The following is a 17,538-nucleotide window of genomic DNA, read 5'->3' on the forward strand; positions in this document are numbered from 1 at the left end:
TTGAAACAGTTTTGCATAAAAAGCTTCCACTACCTCCAAAATGCCTACAAAATCTGTCACTCTCTCTCCATTCTCACTTTCTAGCTCCGTTATATAAGACTTTACCTGTTTACTTTTCTCCAAGTTGAGAAAGAAGTTTGTACACTTTTCTCCCTCAACTGCATACTGAGCCCTACTTCTGATAACTGCTCCCTCATATTTTTCTCTCTCATAATATTCTATCTCACCTTCTAATTTCATAAAGTATGTCCTATCCCGATTCGGATCCTCCTCCAGTCTTTCCAGCTCTTTTATTAATTTTTCTTTCACTTCATTTTCCTCTTTCTTTTTCACAAAGTTCCTCTTTTTTGCAAATCTAATACTTGTTCTTTTTATTTTATTCTTCATCTGTTCCCACCATAAACAAACATCGTCTTCAAATAAAGTATTTTCTTGCTCATTTTTTATAAGTCTTGAAATAATTTTTCTATATTCCTCCTCTTTTAACAAACAAGAGTTTAAACACCAAACCCCCCCTCCCCTCCCTTCACATCTCACCCCAAAACCAAAAGTTAAAGCAGCATGATCACTTAAACCCAAAAACTTATATTTTACATTCAAGACCCAACTCAAAATATTTCTTTTAATCAAAACTAAATCTATTCTGCTTTGTTTCACTTTTCCCAAAACCATTTGCTTTCTTGAGTATTCTCTCCTGTTTGGATACATATCCCTCCATACATCAACTAAATCTTCCTTATTCATAACATCAAATAAAACACTCCTTGAAGTATCGTTTCTGAAATTAACACTGCTGGACCCATCCAGCCTTGTACACCATAAATTAAAATCACCAACCAAAATACATCTCTCAGTACAAAAAGTCCTCAAATTATCAAACATTTCTCTTCTTTCCTTTTCAATATTTGGTGCATAGACATTAATTAATCTAAACCTAATGTTACAAAAATTAAATTCAATGACAAGCAACCTCCCTTTGTCATCTTTGTGGACTACCTGTATGTCAGTCAATGTCTCCTCTTTTACCAAGATAGCAACACCACATGCTCTGTGACTCATATTATTTGCAATAATTTTGCCTCTCCACAGTGAGCTGATATCTTTAAAAACTTCGTCAGTCCAGTGAGTCTCTTGCAGGCACAGTACTTCTGCTTTTATGGCATTAAATACCAACTCCGCTTTCGTTTTTCCTCTTAGACCGTTACAGTTAAACGAAGCAATATGCAACATAAGGCATAAAACAAAAAAGAATAGCAGAGCAGCAGCCATACCTCTACTTTTTAACCTTCATCTTCTCCTTTTCCTTCGCCCTCTTCTTTCTCTTCAGCTGTCTGATGGTCTCTGCGCTGACGTCCATCCCCTCCTCGCCCTCAGACCCGTCCGACACAGCTTTCCCGTCTTTTTCATTTGCTGCCCGCGTTCCAAAGCCAGCATAATTGTCTGGATTTTGTGGTGCTGGATTATCAGAGTCTCTCCCTCCTTCGTCTCCTCTCGATTCCCCACAGTCACGGTTTCCCTCCTCGTGGGTCTCTCCGGTCATTCCCGGCTCCTCCCTCTCGACGCCGCCTCTCCGTCCATCCTCCTCTCTCCCCGTATCGGCGCCGTCCTCCGCCTCTCTCTCCTCCTCGTCAGAGACGTCGGAGTATGACGGCTCTTCGGCGTCCTCCCCCGGCTCTCCACACACACACAGGGAGATCTTTTCTTTGCACAGAGCACATTTCCCCTCCGCATCACACTCTCGTGCGTAATGCCCCTGTTTCCCACATTTAAAACAAATAAAAGTGGGACAGTCTCTGACAATGTGGCCAGGCTGTATACACAAGCGGCAAACTTTAACTTGCCTGTCATGGATGACGCGGAAGTGCTCCGCTCCGCTTACCGTCTCAAACTTAGTGGAATATGGCAATGATTTCACAGCGTCTGTGAAACGGACCTTTAAAAACCTCGTCCCATCAGCGATGTCCGTCCCTGGCCACATCCTCCTCTTAATGGACGAGACCGCAGTGACTCCCCAGTCCTGTAGTTTTGCCAATATTTCCTCATCCTCTATGTAAGTGGGCAGATTAATGAATGAGACGACCATTTCATTGTTACCCAGTTCTTTCGCCATCAGTCTGTTGTTCCCAATTCTCAGTCCGTCCATCAGCTTTTTCTTCCCGCTTTCCTCTTTCATCGTCAGCTCGTATGACTTTGGCGTCTTAAAACGGCAGCCAAGCACTTCTCCACACTCCGCCCTCACTTTTCTCAGCATGTCCATCATCGTTGTTCTCTCCTCTCCTTCTATTTCCAACATGATTGTCAGTCTCTTTTCGTACATTTTCTTCTGTTTTTCCGCACTCGCGGGCATTCTCTTCTCCGTCGTCTTTTCCGTTCCTTTGTCTGTCACCGTTGGATCCATTTGAATGATTTTTTAAACACAAAGAGTCCCCCAGACAGCAAAAGCTGTCGGGGGATGTAACCCACAAATTAAATACTAAACTAAAAAATTACAAACCAGCAAAAACCAAGGCTGAAAACGATCCAAAAAAACACGGACTGATTGACTGTCGTGAACGTACGGCGTGCTCCTCCTCTGTGCGTGCTCAGGGTGGTATGGCCGTAAGCCGCAGAGCAAGTGACAACTACCCCCTTTATACATGATGATCCACACCATCACAGACATGGCTGTGTATGTCAAGCGCGGGTGTCTTTGCTCGACTTTCTTTCTTTCTTTCTTTCTCTCAACTTGTCAACTGTGTAATGTGATAATATGAAAGTGTGGTTTGTGCACTGTGAGCTGAACTGTCTGCACAGTGATTGACAGTTGAGCAGTGGCACAGTCAGTGCTGTTTACTGAAGCAGCAGCGTCCTCTGTTGTTTGCACAGAAAAGTGAAAAAGCTTACAGCACCTGGTATTCCCAGGCGGTCTCCCATCCAAGTACTAACCAGGCCCGACCCTGCTTAGCTTCCGAGATCGGACGAGATCGGGCGTGCTCAGGGTGGTATGGCCGTAAGCCGCAGAGCAAGTGACAACTACCCCCTTTATACATGATGATCCACACCATCACAGACATGGCTGTGTATGTCAAGCGCGGGTGTCTTTGCTCGACTTTCTTTCTTTCTTTCTTTCTCTCAACTTGTCAACTGTGTAATGTGATAATATGAAAGTGTGGTTTGTGCACTGTGAGCTGAACTGTCTGCACAGTGATTGACAGTTGAGCAGTGGCACAGTCAGTGCTGTTTACTGAAGCAGCAGCGTCCTCTGTTGTTTGCACAGAAAAGTGAAAAAGCTTACAGCACCTGGTATTCCCAGGCGGTCTCCCATCCAAGTACTAACCAGGCCCCACCCTGCTTAGCTTCCGAGATCGGACGAGATCGGGCGTGCTCAGGGTGGTATGGCCGTAAGCCGCAGAGCAAGTGACAACTACCCCCTTTATACATGATGATCCACACCATCACAGACATGGCTGTGTATGTCAAGCGCGGGTGTCTTTGCTCGACTTTCTTTCTTTCTTTCTTTCTCTCAACTTGTCAACTGTGTAATGTGATAATATGAAAGTGTGGTTTGTGCACTGTGAGCTGAACTGTCTGCACAGTGATTGACAGTTGAGCAGTGGCACAGTCAGTGCTGTTTACTGAAGCAGCAGCGTCCTCTGTTGTTTGCACAGAAAAGTGAAAAAGCTTACAGCACCTGGTATTCCCAGGCGGTCTCCCATCCAAGTACTAACCAGGCCCGACCCTGCTTAGCTTCCGAGATCGGACGAGATCGGGCGTGCTCAGGGTGGTATGGCCGTAAGCCGCAGAGAAAGTGACAACTACCCCCTTTATACATGATGATCCACACCATCACAGACATGGCTGTGTATGTCAAGCGCGGGTGTCTTTGCTCGACTTTCTTTCTTTCTTTCTTTCTCTCAACTTGTCAACTGTGTAATGTGATAATATGAAAGTGTGGTTTGTGCACTGTGAGCTGAACTGTCTGCACAGTGATTGACAGTTGAGCAGTGGCACAGTCAGTGCTGTTTACTGAAGCAGCAGCGTCCTCTGTTGTTTGCACAGAAAAGTGAAAAAGCTTACAGCACCTGGTATTCCCAGGCGGTCTCCCATCCAAGTACTAACCAGGCCCGACCCTGCTTAGCTTCCGAGATCGGACGAGATCGGGCGTGCTCAGGGTGGTATGGCCGTAAGCCGCAGAGCAAGTGACAACTACCCCCTTTATACATGATGATCCACACCATCACAGACATGGCTGTGTATGTCAAGCGCGGGTGTCTTTGCTCGACTTTCTTTCTTTCTTTCTTTCTCTCAACTTGTCAACTGTGTAATGTTATAATATGAAAGTGTGGTTTGTGCACTGTGAGCTGAACTGTCTGCACAGTGATTGACAGTTGAGCAGTGGCACAGTCAGTGCTGTTTACTGAAGCAGCAGCGTCCTCTGTTGTTTGCACAGAAAAGTGAAAAAGCTTACAGCACCTGGTATTCCCAGGCGGTCTCCCATCCAAGTACTAACCAGGCCCGACCCTGCTTAGCTTCCGAGATCGGACGAGATCGGGCGTGCTCAGGGTGGTATGGCCGTAAGCCGGAGAGCAAGTGACAACTACCCCCTTTATACATGATGATCCACACCATCACAGACATGGCTGTGTATGTCAAGCGCGGGTGTCTTTGCTTGACTTTCTTTCTTTCTTTCTTTCTCTCAACTTGTCAACTGTGTAATGTGATAATATGAAAGTGTGGTTTGTGCACTGTGAGCTGAACTGTCTGCACAGTGATTGACAGTTGAGCAGTGGCACAGTCAGTGCTGTTTACTGAAGCAGCAGCGTCCTCTGTTGTTTGCACAGAAAAGTGAAAAAGCTTACAGCACCTGGTATTCCCAGGCGGTCTCCCATCCAAGTACTAACCAGGCCCGACCCTGCTTAGCTTCCGAGATCGGACGAGATCGGGCGTGCTCAGAGTGGTATGGCCGTAAGCCGCAGAGCAAGTCACAACTACCCCCTTTATACATGATGATCCACACCATCACAGACATGGCTGTGTATGTCAAGCGCGGGTGTCTTTGCTTGACTTTCTTTCTTTCTTTCTTTCTCTCAACTTGTCAACTTGTCAACTGTGTAATGTGATAATATGAAAGTGTGGTTTGTGCACTGTGAGCTGAACTGTCTGCACAGTGATTGACAGTTGAGCAGTGGCACAGTCAGTGCTGTTTACTGAAGCAGCAGCGTCCTCTGTTGTTTGCACAGAAAAGTGAAAAAGCTTACAGCACCTGGTATTCCCAGGCGGTCTCCCACCCAAGTACTAACCAGGCCCGACCCTGCTTAGCTTCCGAGATCGGACGAGATCGGGCGTGCTCAGGGTGGTATGGCAGTAAGCCGCAGAGCAAGTGACAACTACCCCCTTTATACATGATGATCCACACCATCACAGACATGGCTGTGTATGTCAAGCGCGGGTGTCTTTGCTCGACTTTCTTTCTTTCTTTCTTTCTCTCAACTTGTCAACTGTGTAATGTGATAATATGAAAGTGTGGTTTGTGCACTGTGAGCTGAACTGTCTGCACAGTGATTGACAGTTGAGCAGTGGCACAGTCAGTGCTGTTTACTGAAGCAGCAGCGTCCTCTGTTGTTTGCACAGAAAAGTGAAAAAGCTTACAGCACCTGGTATTCCCAGGCGGTCTCCCATTCAAGTACTAACCAGGCCCGACCCTGCTTAGCTTCCGAGATCGGACGAGATCGGGCGTGCTCAGGGTGGTATGGCCGTAAGCCGCAGAGCAAGTGACAACTACCCCCTTTATACATGATGATCCACACCATCACAGACATGGCTGTGTATGTCAAGCGCGGGTGTCTTTGCTCGACTTTCTTTCTTTCTTTCTTTCTCTCAACTTGTCAACTTGTCAACTGTGTAATGTGAAAATATGAAAGTGTGGTTTGTGCACTGTGAGCTGAACTGTCTGCACAGTGATTGACAGTTGAGCAGTGGCACAGTCAGTGCTGTTTACTGAAGCAGCAGCGTCCTCTGTTGTTTGCACAGAAAAGTGAAAAAGCTTACAGCACCTGGTATTCCCAGGCGGTCTCCCATCCAAGTACTAACCAGGCCCGACCCTGCTTAGCTTCCGAGATCGGACGAGATCGGGCGTGCTCAGGGTGGTATGGCCGTAAGCCGGAGAGCAAGTGACAACTACCCCCTTTATACATGATGATCCACACCATCACAGACATGGCTGTGTATGTCAAGCGCGGGTGTCTTTGCTTGACTTTCTTTCTTTCTTTCTTTCTCTCAACTTGTCAACTGTGTAATGTGATAATATGAAAGTGTGGTTTGTGCACTGTGAGCTGAACTGTCTGCACAGTGATTGACAGTTGAGCAGTGGCACAGTCAGTGCTGTTTACTGAAGCAGCAGCGTCCTCTGTTGTTTGCACAGAAAAGTGAAAAAGCTTACAGCACCTGGTATTCCCAGGCGGTCTCCCATCCAAGTACTAACCAGGCCCGACCCTGCTTAGCTTCCGAGAACGGGCGTGCTCAGGGTGGTATGGCCGTAAGCCGCAGAGCAAGTGACAACTACCCCCTTTATACATGATGATCCACACCATCACAGACATGGCTGTGTATGTCAAGCGCGGGTGTCTTTGCTCGACTTTCTTTCTTTCTTTCTTTCTCTCAACTTGTCAACTGTGTAATGTGATAATATGAAAGTGTGGTTTGTGCACTGTGAGCTGAACTGTCTGCACAGTGATTGACAGTTGAGCAGTGGCACAGTCAGTGCTGTTTACTGAAGCAGCAGCGTCCTCTGTTGTTTGCACAGAAAAGTGAAAAAGCTTACAGCACCTGGTATTCCCAGGCGGTCTCCCATCCAAGTACTAACCAGGCCCGACCCTGCTTAGCTTCCGAGATCGGACGAGATCGGGCGTGCTCAGGGTGGTATGGCCGTAAGCCGCAGAGCAAGTGACAACTACCCCCTTTATACATGATGATCCACACCATCACAGACATGGCTGTGTATGTCAAGCGCGGGTGTCTTTGCTCGACTTTCTTTCTTTCTTTCTTTCTCTCAACTTGTCAACTGTGTAATGTGATAATATGAAAGTGTGGTTTGTGCACTGTGAGCTGAACTGTCTGCACAGTGATTGACAGTTGAGCAGTGGCACAGTCAGTGCTGTTTACTGAAGCAGCAGCGTCCTCTGTTGTTTGCACAGAAAAGTGAAAAAGCTTACAGCACCTGGTATTCCCAGGCGGTCTCCCATCCAAGTACTAACCAGGCCCAACCCTGCTTAGCTTCCGAGATCGGACGAGATCGGACGTGCTCAGGGTGGTATGGCCGTAAGCCGCAGAGCAAGTGACAACTACCCCCTTTATACATGATGATCCACACCATCACAGACATGGCTGTGTATGTCAAGCGCGGGTGTCTTTGCTCGACTTTCTTTCTTTCTTTCTTTCTCTCAACTTGTCAACTGTGTAATGTGATAATATGAAAGTGTGGTTTGTGCACTGTGAGCTGAACTGTCTGCACAGTGATTGACAGTTGAGCAGTGGCACAGTCAGTGCTGTTTACTGAAGCAGCAGCGTCCTCTGTTGTTTGCACAGAAAAGTGAAAAAGCTTACAGCACCTGGTATTCCCAGGCGGTCTCCCACCCAAGTACTAACCAGGCCCGACCCTGCTTAGCTTCCGAGATCGGACGAGATCGGGCGTGCTCAGGGTGGTATGGCCGTAAGCCGCAGAGCAAGTGACAACTACCCCCTTTATACATGATGATCCACACCATCACAGACATGGCTGTGTATGTCAAGCGCGGGTGTCTTTGCTCGACTTTCTTTCTTTCTTTCTTTCTCTCAACTTGTCAACTGTGTAATGTGATAATATGAAAGTGTGGTTTGTGCACTGTGAGCTGAACTGTCTGCACAGTGATTGACAGTTGAGCAGTGGCACAGTCAGTGCTGTTTACTGAAGCAGCAGCGTCCTCTGTTGTTTGCACAGAAAAGTGAAAAAGCTTACAGCACCTGGTATTCCCAGGCGGTCTCCCATTCAAGTACTAACCAGGCCCGACCCTGCGTAGCTTCCGAGATCGGACGAGATCGGGCGTGCTCAGGGTGGTATGGCCGTAAGCCGCAGAGCAAGTGACAACTACCCCCTTTATACATGATGATCCACACCATCACAGACATGACTGTGTATGTCAAGCGCGGGTGTCTTTGCTCGACTTTCTTTCTTTCTTTCTTTCTCTCAACTTGTCAACTTGTCAACTGTGTAATGTGAAAATATGAAAGTGTGGTTTGTGCACTGTGAGCTGAACTGTCTGCACAGTGATTGACAGTTGAGCAGTGGCACAGTCAGTGCTGTTTACTGAAGCAGCAGCGTCCTCTGTTGTTTGCACAGAAAAGTGAAAAAGCTTACAGCACCTGGTATTCCCAGGCGGTCTCCCATCCAAGTACTAACCAGGCCCGACCCTGCTTAGCTTCCGAGATCGGACGAGATCGGGCGTGCTCAGGGTGGTATGGCCGTAAGCCGCAGAGCAAGTGACAACTACCCCCTTTATACATGATGATCCACACCATCACAGACATGGCTGTGTATGTCAAGCGCGGGTGTCTTTGCTTGACTTTCTTTCTTTCTTTCTTTCTCTCAACTTGTCAACTGTGTAATGTGATAATATGAAAGTGTGGTTTGTGCACTGTGAGCTGAACTGTCTGCACAGTGATTGACAGTTGAGCAGTGGCACAGTCAGTGCTGTTTACTGAAGCAGCAGCGTCCTCTGTTGTTTGCACAGAAAAGTGAAAAAGCTTACAGCACCTGGTATTCCCAGGCGGTCTCCCATCCAAGTACTAACCAGGCCCGACCCTGCTTAGCTTCCGAGATCGGACGAGATCGGGCGTGCTCAGGGTGGTATGGCCGTAAGCCGGAGAGCAAGTGACAACTACCCCCTTTATACATGATGATCCACACCATCACAGACATGGCTGTGTATGTCAAGCGCGGGTGTCTTTGCTTGACTTTCTTTCTTTCTTTCTTTCTCTCAACTTGTCAACTGTGTAATGTGATAATATGAAAGTGTGGTTTGTGCACTGTGAGCTGAACTGTCTGCACAGTGATTGACAGTTGAGCAGTGGCACAGTCAGTGCTGTTTACTGAAGCAGCAGCGTCCTCTGTTGTTTGCACAGAAAAGTGAAAAAGCTTACAGCACCTGGTATTCCCAGGCGGTCTTCCATCCAAGTACTAACCAGGCCCGACCCTGCTTAGCTTCCGAGAACGGGCGTGCTCAGGGTGGTATGGCCGTAAGCCGCAGAGCAAGTGACAACTACCCCCTTTATACATGATGATCCACACCATCACAGACATGGCTGTGTATGTCAAGCGCGGGTGTCTTTGCTCGACTTTCTTTCTTTCTTTCTTTCTCTCAACTTGTCAACTGTGTAATGTGATAATATGAAAGTGTGGTTTGTGCACTGTGAGCTGAACTGTCTGCACAGTGATTGACAGTTGAGCAGTGGCACAGTCAGTGCTGTTTACTGAAGCAGCAGCGTCCTCTGTTGTTTGCACAGAAAAGTGAAAAAGCTTACAGCACCTGGTATTCCCAGGCGGTCTCCCATCCAAGTACTAACCAGGCCCGACCCTGCTTAGCTTCCGAGATCGGACGAGATCGGGCGTGCTCAGGGTGGTATGGCCGTAAGCCGCAGAGCAAGTGACAACTACCCCCTTTATACATGATGATCCACACCATCACAGACATGGCTGTGTATGTCAAGCGCGGGTGTCTTTGCTCGACTTTCTTTCTTTCTTTCTTTCTCTCAACTTGTCAACTTGTCAACTGTGTAATGTGAAAATATGAAAGTGTGGTTTGTGCACTGTGAGCTGAACTGTCTGCACAGTGATTGACAGTTGAGCAGTGGCACAGTCAGTGCTGTTTACTGAAGCAGCAGCGTCCTCTGTTGTTTGCACAGAAAAGTGAAAAAGCTTACAGCACCTGGTATTCCCAGGCGGTCTCCCATCCAAGTACTAACCAGGCCCGACCCTGCTTAGCTTCCGAGATCGGACGAGATCGGGCGTGCTCAGGGTGGTATGGCCGTAAGCCGCAGAGAAAGTGACAACTACCCCCTTTATACATGATGATCCACACCATCACAGACATGGCTGTGTATGTCAAGCGCGGGTGTCTTTGCTCGACTTTCTTTCTTTCTTTCTTTCTCTCAACTTGTCAACTGTGTAATGTGATAATATGAAAGTGTGGTTTGTGCACTGTGAGCTGAACTGTCTGCACAGTGATTGACAGTTGAGCAGTGGCACAGTCAGTGCTGTTTACTGAAGCAGCAGCGTCCTCTGTTGTTTGCACAGAAAAGTGAAAAAGCTTACAGCACCTGGTATTCCCAGGCGGTCTCCCATCCAAGTACTAACCAGGCCCGACCCTGCTTAGCTTCCGAGATCGAACGAGATCGGGCGTGCTCAGGGTGGTATGGCCGTAAGCCGCAGAGCAAGTGACAACTACCCCCTTTATACATGATGATCCACACCATCACAGACATGGCTGTGTATGTCAAGCGCGGGTGTCTTTGCTCGACTTTCTTTCTTTCTTTCTTTCTCTCAACTTGTCAACTGTGTAATGTGATAATATGAAAGTGTGGTTTGTGCACTGTGAGCTGAACTGTCTGCACAGTGATTGACAGTTGAGCAGTGGCACAGTCAGTGCTGTTTACTGAAGCAGCAGCGTCCTCTGTTGTTTGCACAGAAAAGTGAAAAAGCTTACAGCACCTGGTATTCCCAGGCGGTCTCCCATCCAAGTACTAACCAGGCCCGACCCTGCTTAGCTTCCGAGATCGGACGAGATCGGGCGTGCTCAGGGTGGTATGGCCGTAAGCCGGAGAGCAAGTGACAACTACCCCCTTTATACATGATGATCCACACCATCACAGACATGGCTGTGTATGTCAAGCGCGGGTGTCTTTGCTCGACTTTCTTTCTTTCTTTCTTTCTCTCAACTTGTCAACTGTGTAATGTGATAATATGAAAGTGTGGTTTGTGCACTGTGAGCTGAACTGTCTGCACAGTGATTGACAGTTGAGCAGTGGCACAGTCAGTGCTGTTTACTGAAGCAGCAGCGTCCTCTGTTGTTTGCACAGAAAAGTGAAAAAGCTTACAGCACCTGGTATTCCCAGGCGGTCTCCCATCCAAGTACTAACCAGGCCCGACCCTGCTTAGCTTCCGAGATCGGACGAGATCGGGCGTGCTCAGGGTGGTATGGCCGTAAGCCGGAGAGCAAGTGACAACTACCCCCTTTATACATGATGATCCACACCATCACAGACATGGCTGTGTATGTCAAGCGCGGGTGTCTTTGCTTGACTTTCTTTTTTTCTTTCTTTCTCTCAACTTGTCAACTTGTCAACTGTGTAATGTGATAATATGAAAGTGTGGTTTGTGCACTGTGAGCTGAACTGTCTGCACAGTGATTGACAGTTGAGCAGTGGCACAGTCAGTGCTGTTTACTGAAGCAGCAGCGTCCTCTGTTGTTTGCACAGAAAAGTGAAAAAGCTTACAGCACCTGGTATTCCCAGGCGGTCTCCCATCCAAGTACTAACCAGGCCCGACCCTGCTTAGCTTCCGAGATCGGACGAGATCGGGCGTGCTCAGGGTGGTATGGCCGTAAGCCGCAGAGAAAGTGACAACTACCCCCTTTATACATGATGATCCACACCATCACAGACATGGCTGTGTATGTCAAGCGCGGGTGTCTTTGCTCGACTTTCTTTCTTTCTTTCTTTCTCTCAACTTGTCAACTGTGTAATGTGATAATATGAAAGTGTGGTTTGTGCACTGTGAGCTGAACTGTCTGCACAGTGATTGACAGTTGAGCAGTGGCACAGTCAGTGCTGTTTACTGAAGCAGCAGCGTCCTCTGTTGTTTGCACAGAAAAGTGAAAAAGCTTACAGCACCTGGTATTCCCAGGCGGTCTCCCATCCAAGTACTAACCAGGCCCGACCCTGCTTAGCTTCCGAGATCGGACGAGATCGGGCGTGCTCAGGGTGGTATGGCCGTAAGCCGCAGAGAAAGTGACAACTACCCCCTTTATACATGATGATCCACACCATCACAGACATGGCTGTGTATGTCAAGCGCGGGTGTCTTTGCTCGACTTTCTTTCTTTCTTTCTTTCTCTCAACTTGTCAACTGTGTAATGTGATAATATGAAAGTGTGGTTTGTGCACTGTGAGCTGAACTGTCTGCACAGTGATTGACAGTTGAGCAGTGGCACAGTCAGTGCTGTTTACTGAAGCAGCAGCGTCCTCTGTTGTTTGCACAGAAAAGTGAAAAAGCTTACAGCACCTGGTATTCCCAGGCGGTCTCCCATCCAAGTACTAACCAGGCCCGACCCTGCTTAGCTTCCGAGATCGGGCGTGCTCAGGGTGGTATGGCCGTAAGCCGCAGAGCAAGTGACAACTACCCCCTTTATACATGATGATCCACACCATCACAGACATGGCTGCGTATGTCAAGCGCGGGTGTCTTTGCTCGACTTTCTTTCTTTCTTTCTTTCTCTCAACTTGTCAACTGTGTAATGTGATAATATGAAAGTGTGGTTTGTGCACTGTGAGCTGAACTGTCTGCACAGTGATTGACAGTTGAGCAGTGGCACAGTCAGTGCTGTTTACTGAAGCAGCAGCGTCCTCTGTTGTTTGCACAGAAAAGTGAAAAAGCTTACAGCACCTGGTATTCCCAGGCGGTCTCCCATCCAAGTACTAACCAGGCCCGACCCTGCTTAGCTTCCGAGATCGGACAAGATCGGGCGTGCTCAGGGTGGTATGGCCGTAAGCCGCAGAGCAAGTGACAACTACCCCCTTTATACATGATGATCCACACCATCACAGACATGGCTGTGTATGTCAAGCGCGGGTGTCTTTGCTCGACTTTCTTTCTTTCTTTCTTTCTCTCAACTTGTCAACTGTGTAATGTGATAATATGAAAGTGTGGTTTGTGCACTGTGAGCTGAACTGTCTGCACAGTGATTGACAGTTGAGCAGTGGCACAGTCAGTGCTGTTTACTGAAGCAGCAGCGTCCTCTGTTGTTTGCACAGAAAAGTGAAAAAGCTTACAGCACCTGGTATTCCCAGGCGGTCTCCCATCCAAGTACTAACCAGGCCCGACCCTGCTTAGCTTCCGAGATCGGACGAGATCGGGCGTGCTCAGGGTGGTATGGCCGTAAGCCGCAGAGCAAGTGACAACTACCCCCTTTATACATGATGATCCACACCATCACAGACATGGCTGTGTATGTCAAGCGCGGGTGTCTTTGCTTGACTTTCTTACTTTCTTTCTTTCTCTCAACTTGTCAACTTGTCAACTGTGTAATGTGAAAATATGAAAGTGTGGTTTGTGCACTGTGAGCTGAACTGTCTGCACAGTGATTGACAGTTGAGCAGTGGCACAGTCAGTGCTGTTTACTGAAGCAGCAGCGTCCTCTGTTGTTTGCACAGAAAAGTGAAAAAGCTTACAGCACCTGGTATTCCCAGGCGGTCTCCCATCCAAGTACTAACCAGGCCCGACCCTGCTTAGCTTCCGAGATCGGACGAGATCGGGCGTGCTCAGGGTGGTATGGCCGTAAGCCGCAGAGCAAGTGACAACTACCCCCTTTATACATGATGATCCACACCATCACAGACATGGCTGTGTATGTCAAGCGCGGGTGTCTTTGCTCGACTTTCTTTCTTTCTTTCTTTCTCTCAACTTGTCAACTGTGTAATGTGATAATATGAAAGTGTGGTTTGTGCACTGTGAGCTGAACTGTCTGCACAGTGATTGACAGTTGAGCAGTGGCACAGTCAGTGCTGTTTACTGAAGCAGCAGCGTCCTCTGTTGTTTGCACAGAAAAGTGAAAAAGCTTACAGCACCTGGTATTCCCAGGCGGTCTCCCACCCAAGTACTAACCAGGCCCGACCTTGCTTAGCTTCCGAGATCGGACGAGATCGGGCGTGCTCAGGGTGGTATGACCGTAAGCCGCAGAGCAAGTGACAACTACCCCCTTTATACATGATGATCCACACCATCACAGACATGGCTGTGTATGTCAAGCGCGGGTGTCTTTGCTCGACTTTCTTTCTTTCTTTCTTTCTCTCAACTTGTCAACTGTGTAATGTGATAATATGAAAGTGTGGTTTGTGCACTGTGAGCTGAACTGTCTGCACAGTGATTGACAGTTGAGCAGTGGCACAGTCAGTGCTGTTTACTGAAGCAGCAGCGTCCTCTGTTGTTTGCACAGAAAAGTGAAAAAGCTTACAGCACCTGGTATTCCCAGGCGGTCTCCCATCCAAGTACTAACCAGGCCCGACCCTGCTTAGCTTCCGAGATCAGGCGTGCTCAGGGTGGTATGGCCGTAAGCCGCAGAGCAAGTGACAACTACCCCCTTTATACATGATGATCCACACCATCACAGACATGGCTGCGTATGTCAAGCGCGGGTGTCTTTGCTCGACTTTCTTTCTTTCTTTCTTTCTCTCAACTTGTCAACTGTGTAATGTGATAATATGAAAGTGTGGTTTGTGCACTGTGAGCTGAACTGTCTGCACAGTGATTGACAGTTGAGCAGTGGCACAGTCAGTGCTGTTTACTGAAGCAGCAGCGTCCTCTGTTGTTTGCACAGAAAAGTGAAAAAGCTTACAGCACCTGGTATTCCCAGGCGGTCTCCCATCCAAGTACTAACCAGGCCCGACCCTGCTTAGCTTCCGAGATCGGACGAGATCGGGCGTGCTCAGGGTGGTATGGCCGTAAGCCGCAGAGCAAGTGACAACTACCCCCTTTATACATGATGATCCACACCATCACAGACATGGCTGTGTACGTCAAGCGCGGGTGTCTTTGCTTGACTTTCTTTTTTTCTTTCTTTCTCTCAACTTGTCAACTTGTCAACTGTGTAATGTGATAATATGAAAGTGTGGTTTGTGCACTGTGAGCTGAACTGTCTGCACAGTGATTGACAGTTGAGCAGTGGCACAGTCAGTGCTGTTTACTGAAGCAGCAGCGTCCTCTGTTGTTTGCACAGAAAAGTGAAAAAGCTTACAGCACCTGGTATTCCCAGGCGGTCTCCCATCCAAGTACTAACCAGGCCCGACCCTGCTTAGCTTCCGAGATCGGACGAGATCGGGCGTGCTTTTTTTTTTTTTTTTTTTCTTTTATTATGAAAATATACAAAGCTTTTCAGAACACAATATTTACATATACATACACATTAACAACAAAACAAAGCACAAAGGATAAAAATCATAAATTAATATGAAATCTACCTCCATCATCAATAGAAATAAGGCTACTGCCTTGCACAAAAAACTCCTCAAACAAACTCCTACTCAAAAAGTTCCATCGCAAAGCAACATCTTTCCTTAATACCGATACAAACAAAGCTAACACTTCTATCCTCTTCCCTTCAAAATGTGCTAAATTTCTCCTTAGCCATACTGCATATCTAGCATGACTTAATACAAAATTAAACAAATTAACATTCACAGTTTTTGATGTTTTACTTGAACCAAAAAAGAAAACTTTCTTCCAATCATTCGCTATCAGATCTAATTTCCAATTGTTTTTGATCAGGGTTATTAGTTTCAATTGAAAGTTCTTTAATTCCTTGCATTCAAAAAACAAATGCATCAGTGTTTCAGGATCTGATTTACAAACATCACAAAACCGATCTACATTTTTATTAATTTGGTGAATGACCACATTCGTGTATATTCTGTTATGTCTGAGTTTGAAGTCCAAATTTTCACAGTCTATGCTATTGTACTTGACATGTAAATTTTTCCAAATTTCTTTCACATTCAGATCCTGAAATACCTTCAACCAAACATTTTCTGATGCTGGGGTCTTGATTTCTTTCATCAGCATCAACGTGTACAACATCTTTACTTTTATTTTATTAAAGAGCATTTTCCCATCAATCTGATCAATGTACAGATCTGGTAGCTCACTCTTTCCTACCTGAACTGTTTCCCTCTCTATTGTTTTAATCCATATATCCGGTAAGCTTCCTTTTATGCACTTAATCACATTATCCACCTTAGTTCTACCTACCTCCTCGTCTATCTCCACAACACTGTCAAAAATGGCTCTATTTGGCAAGAAGCCAGGCACATACTCATAAGCAAAATCTCTCACTTGTTTTAATCCTGCTTGTATGAAAACTTTGTCATACAAAACATTCCCACTGTTTTTTATTTGTGGATTCATAAATACTGGCTGATCTAATATTTGATTTATTGTTTTGCAGTCATATTTCAGGTGCTCAATGAAATCTGCCCAAGCTAGAAATACCTCTTGATAAAACACAGGAAGATTTTCCAACATATTCTTTCTGAATCTCATAAAGATCCCACTGTCCCCACATCCTCCACTTTTACACAGAAAATCCTTAAAGAACCCTTTCCAACCATACTCCTCCTTACCATATAGATATTTTTTAACCACCTTTATTCTCAATGCTTTTCGTTTAACATCTAAGTCCATCAGTTTTAGCCCTCCCTCTCCATACCCTGCTATTAATGTCTTCATAGATATTTTAACTCCTTTTCCTCTCCACAGAAACTTACTTATTACAGCTCTCACCTCATTCAAAACCCACTCAGGGAGATCTAGAGCTCCCATCACATAATTAAATTTTGATAGAAGCAATGAGTTAATGACTACAACCTTACCTTTTAATCGCAGCCCTCTCATAGACCACAAATTTAATAATTGTTTAACTTTATTCAATATACCAGTCCATGTGGCATCTCTCGCTTCCTTACTCTGTACTCCTATGTTCACACCCAATATTTTAATGAAGTCTCTCGTTATCTTTAAAGGAATTTCACACTCTTCTGGATTTGTATGCCCTACACACATAATTTCTGATTTTTCTATGTTTACTTTTGCTCCTGATGCTCTCCCATATGTTTCAACATGTTTCATTATTCCTTTTACACTTTCTATGGTTCTGACAGTAAAGGTTGTATCGTCAGCAAATTGATGAATTAGACTATTTGTGCTATATGGTATTTGAATGCTTTGTAAAGAAATGTCTTTTTTACATAGTGTTGCCAATGGTTCTGCTGCTAAAGAATAGAGCAAGGCTGAAAGAGGACAGCCTTGTCTGACTGACCGTTGTACTGGGAAAACATCAGTGAGCATACCATTTATTTTCACACAACTTTTAGCATTTGCATATAGCAACATTATCCAATTAACAAACCTATCCCCAAAACCAAATTTGCCCAAAACCTGTTCTAAATACCCATGTTCAACCCTATCAAAAGCTTTATTTAAGTCTAAATTCAGGACTAGACCACCCTCACCATCATTATTCATACTATTGACTACATCTCTAATTGTACATATGACATCAGTGATGTCCCTACCTGGTATACTATAAGCTTGTGTTGGTGCTATTATTTCTCCTACCACGTCCCTCAATCTATTGGCTAAAGCTTTTGTTAAAATCTTGTAGTCCGAGTTCAACAGACTTAAAGGCCTGTAATTTTCTAATTTAAACGGACTCCCTCTTTTTTTAAACAAGATAGTAATAACCCCTGTTGCCATTGACT

General features: G+C 46.1%; 27 non-coding genes and 4 pseudogenes across 27 annotated transcripts; all 31 read right to left on the bottom strand.

The window, feature by feature from the left end:
* Positions 1-2,876: 2,876 nt before the first annotated feature.
* Positions 2,877-2,995, bottom strand: LOC139610855 (5S ribosomal RNA). The gene has a single exon (XR_011686157.1). It is a non-coding gene; the product is annotated as a 5S ribosomal RNA (ribosomal RNA).
* A 272-nt stretch (positions 2,996-3,267) lies between these two features.
* LOC139610025 (5S ribosomal RNA) lies at positions 3,268-3,386 on the bottom strand. Its single transcript, XR_011685477.1, has one exon. It is a non-coding gene; the product is annotated as a 5S ribosomal RNA (ribosomal RNA).
* A 272-nt stretch (positions 3,387-3,658) lies between these two features.
* LOC139610856 (5S ribosomal RNA) lies at positions 3,659-3,777 on the bottom strand. The gene has a single exon (XR_011686158.1). It is a non-coding gene; the product is annotated as a 5S ribosomal RNA (ribosomal RNA).
* Positions 3,778-4,049: 272 nt separating this feature from the next.
* LOC139610857 (5S ribosomal RNA) lies at positions 4,050-4,168 on the bottom strand. The gene has a single exon (XR_011686159.1). It is a non-coding gene; the product is annotated as a 5S ribosomal RNA (ribosomal RNA).
* Positions 4,169-4,440: 272 nt separating this feature from the next.
* On the bottom strand, positions 4,441-4,559 carry LOC139610858 (5S ribosomal RNA). The gene has a single exon (XR_011686160.1). It is a non-coding gene; the product is annotated as a 5S ribosomal RNA (ribosomal RNA).
* Positions 4,560-4,831: 272 nt separating this feature from the next.
* Positions 4,832-4,950, bottom strand: LOC139610066 (5S ribosomal RNA). The gene has a single exon (XR_011685514.1). It is a non-coding gene; the product is annotated as a 5S ribosomal RNA (ribosomal RNA).
* Positions 4,951-5,230: 280 nt separating this feature from the next.
* On the bottom strand, positions 5,231-5,349 carry LOC139610166 (5S ribosomal RNA). Its single transcript, XR_011685613.1, has one exon. It is a non-coding gene; the product is annotated as a 5S ribosomal RNA (ribosomal RNA).
* Positions 5,350-5,621: 272 nt separating this feature from the next.
* Positions 5,622-5,740, bottom strand: LOC139610057 (5S ribosomal RNA). Its single transcript, XR_011685506.1, has one exon. It is a non-coding gene; the product is annotated as a 5S ribosomal RNA (ribosomal RNA).
* Positions 5,741-6,020: 280 nt separating this feature from the next.
* Positions 6,021-6,139, bottom strand: LOC139610859 (5S ribosomal RNA). Its single transcript, XR_011686161.1, has one exon. It is a non-coding gene; the product is annotated as a 5S ribosomal RNA (ribosomal RNA).
* A 272-nt stretch (positions 6,140-6,411) lies between these two features.
* On the bottom strand, positions 6,412-6,520 carry LOC139610408 (5S ribosomal RNA; annotated as a pseudogene).
* A 272-nt stretch (positions 6,521-6,792) lies between these two features.
* LOC139610860 (5S ribosomal RNA) lies at positions 6,793-6,911 on the bottom strand. The gene has a single exon (XR_011686162.1). It is a non-coding gene; the product is annotated as a 5S ribosomal RNA (ribosomal RNA).
* Positions 6,912-7,183: 272 nt separating this feature from the next.
* LOC139610087 (5S ribosomal RNA) lies at positions 7,184-7,302 on the bottom strand. The gene has a single exon (XR_011685535.1). It is a non-coding gene; the product is annotated as a 5S ribosomal RNA (ribosomal RNA).
* A 272-nt stretch (positions 7,303-7,574) lies between these two features.
* On the bottom strand, positions 7,575-7,693 carry LOC139609995 (5S ribosomal RNA). Its single transcript, XR_011685448.1, has one exon. It is a non-coding gene; the product is annotated as a 5S ribosomal RNA (ribosomal RNA).
* A 272-nt stretch (positions 7,694-7,965) lies between these two features.
* Positions 7,966-8,084, bottom strand: LOC139610247 (5S ribosomal RNA). The gene has a single exon (XR_011685692.1). It is a non-coding gene; the product is annotated as a 5S ribosomal RNA (ribosomal RNA).
* A 280-nt stretch (positions 8,085-8,364) lies between these two features.
* On the bottom strand, positions 8,365-8,483 carry LOC139610861 (5S ribosomal RNA). The gene has a single exon (XR_011686163.1). It is a non-coding gene; the product is annotated as a 5S ribosomal RNA (ribosomal RNA).
* A 272-nt stretch (positions 8,484-8,755) lies between these two features.
* On the bottom strand, positions 8,756-8,874 carry LOC139610862 (5S ribosomal RNA). Its single transcript, XR_011686164.1, has one exon. It is a non-coding gene; the product is annotated as a 5S ribosomal RNA (ribosomal RNA).
* Positions 8,875-9,146: 272 nt separating this feature from the next.
* Positions 9,147-9,255, bottom strand: LOC139610438 (5S ribosomal RNA; annotated as a pseudogene).
* A 272-nt stretch (positions 9,256-9,527) lies between these two features.
* On the bottom strand, positions 9,528-9,646 carry LOC139610864 (5S ribosomal RNA). Its single transcript, XR_011686165.1, has one exon. It is a non-coding gene; the product is annotated as a 5S ribosomal RNA (ribosomal RNA).
* A 280-nt stretch (positions 9,647-9,926) lies between these two features.
* Positions 9,927-10,045, bottom strand: LOC139610866 (5S ribosomal RNA). Its single transcript, XR_011686167.1, has one exon. It is a non-coding gene; the product is annotated as a 5S ribosomal RNA (ribosomal RNA).
* Positions 10,046-10,317: 272 nt separating this feature from the next.
* LOC139610032 (5S ribosomal RNA) lies at positions 10,318-10,436 on the bottom strand. Its single transcript, XR_011685483.1, has one exon. It is a non-coding gene; the product is annotated as a 5S ribosomal RNA (ribosomal RNA).
* A 272-nt stretch (positions 10,437-10,708) lies between these two features.
* Positions 10,709-10,827, bottom strand: LOC139610867 (5S ribosomal RNA). The gene has a single exon (XR_011686168.1). It is a non-coding gene; the product is annotated as a 5S ribosomal RNA (ribosomal RNA).
* Positions 10,828-11,099: 272 nt separating this feature from the next.
* On the bottom strand, positions 11,100-11,218 carry LOC139610868 (5S ribosomal RNA). Its single transcript, XR_011686170.1, has one exon. It is a non-coding gene; the product is annotated as a 5S ribosomal RNA (ribosomal RNA).
* A 280-nt stretch (positions 11,219-11,498) lies between these two features.
* On the bottom strand, positions 11,499-11,617 carry LOC139610869 (5S ribosomal RNA). Its single transcript, XR_011686171.1, has one exon. It is a non-coding gene; the product is annotated as a 5S ribosomal RNA (ribosomal RNA).
* A 272-nt stretch (positions 11,618-11,889) lies between these two features.
* LOC139610870 (5S ribosomal RNA) lies at positions 11,890-12,008 on the bottom strand. Its single transcript, XR_011686172.1, has one exon. It is a non-coding gene; the product is annotated as a 5S ribosomal RNA (ribosomal RNA).
* Positions 12,009-12,280: 272 nt separating this feature from the next.
* On the bottom strand, positions 12,281-12,389 carry LOC139610332 (5S ribosomal RNA; annotated as a pseudogene).
* A 272-nt stretch (positions 12,390-12,661) lies between these two features.
* Positions 12,662-12,780, bottom strand: LOC139610170 (5S ribosomal RNA). Its single transcript, XR_011685617.1, has one exon. It is a non-coding gene; the product is annotated as a 5S ribosomal RNA (ribosomal RNA).
* A 272-nt stretch (positions 12,781-13,052) lies between these two features.
* LOC139610872 (5S ribosomal RNA) lies at positions 13,053-13,171 on the bottom strand. Its single transcript, XR_011686174.1, has one exon. It is a non-coding gene; the product is annotated as a 5S ribosomal RNA (ribosomal RNA).
* A 280-nt stretch (positions 13,172-13,451) lies between these two features.
* On the bottom strand, positions 13,452-13,570 carry LOC139610873 (5S ribosomal RNA). The gene has a single exon (XR_011686175.1). It is a non-coding gene; the product is annotated as a 5S ribosomal RNA (ribosomal RNA).
* A 272-nt stretch (positions 13,571-13,842) lies between these two features.
* LOC139610222 (5S ribosomal RNA) lies at positions 13,843-13,961 on the bottom strand. Its single transcript, XR_011685669.1, has one exon. It is a non-coding gene; the product is annotated as a 5S ribosomal RNA (ribosomal RNA).
* A 272-nt stretch (positions 13,962-14,233) lies between these two features.
* LOC139610361 (5S ribosomal RNA) lies at positions 14,234-14,342 on the bottom strand (annotated as a pseudogene).
* A 272-nt stretch (positions 14,343-14,614) lies between these two features.
* Positions 14,615-14,733, bottom strand: LOC139610875 (5S ribosomal RNA). The gene has a single exon (XR_011686176.1). It is a non-coding gene; the product is annotated as a 5S ribosomal RNA (ribosomal RNA).
* Between the last annotated feature and the right edge of the window lie 2,805 nt (positions 14,734-17,538).

This window comes from Trachinotus anak, unplaced genomic scaffold (assembly GCF_046630095.1).
Source record: "Trachinotus anak isolate AG129_WGS33_773 ecotype Australia unplaced genomic scaffold, CSIRO_AGI_Tana_v1 ptg000026l, whole genome shotgun sequence".
NCBI classification, from domain to species: domain Eukaryota; kingdom Metazoa; phylum Chordata; class Actinopteri; order Carangiformes; family Carangidae; genus Trachinotus; species Trachinotus anak.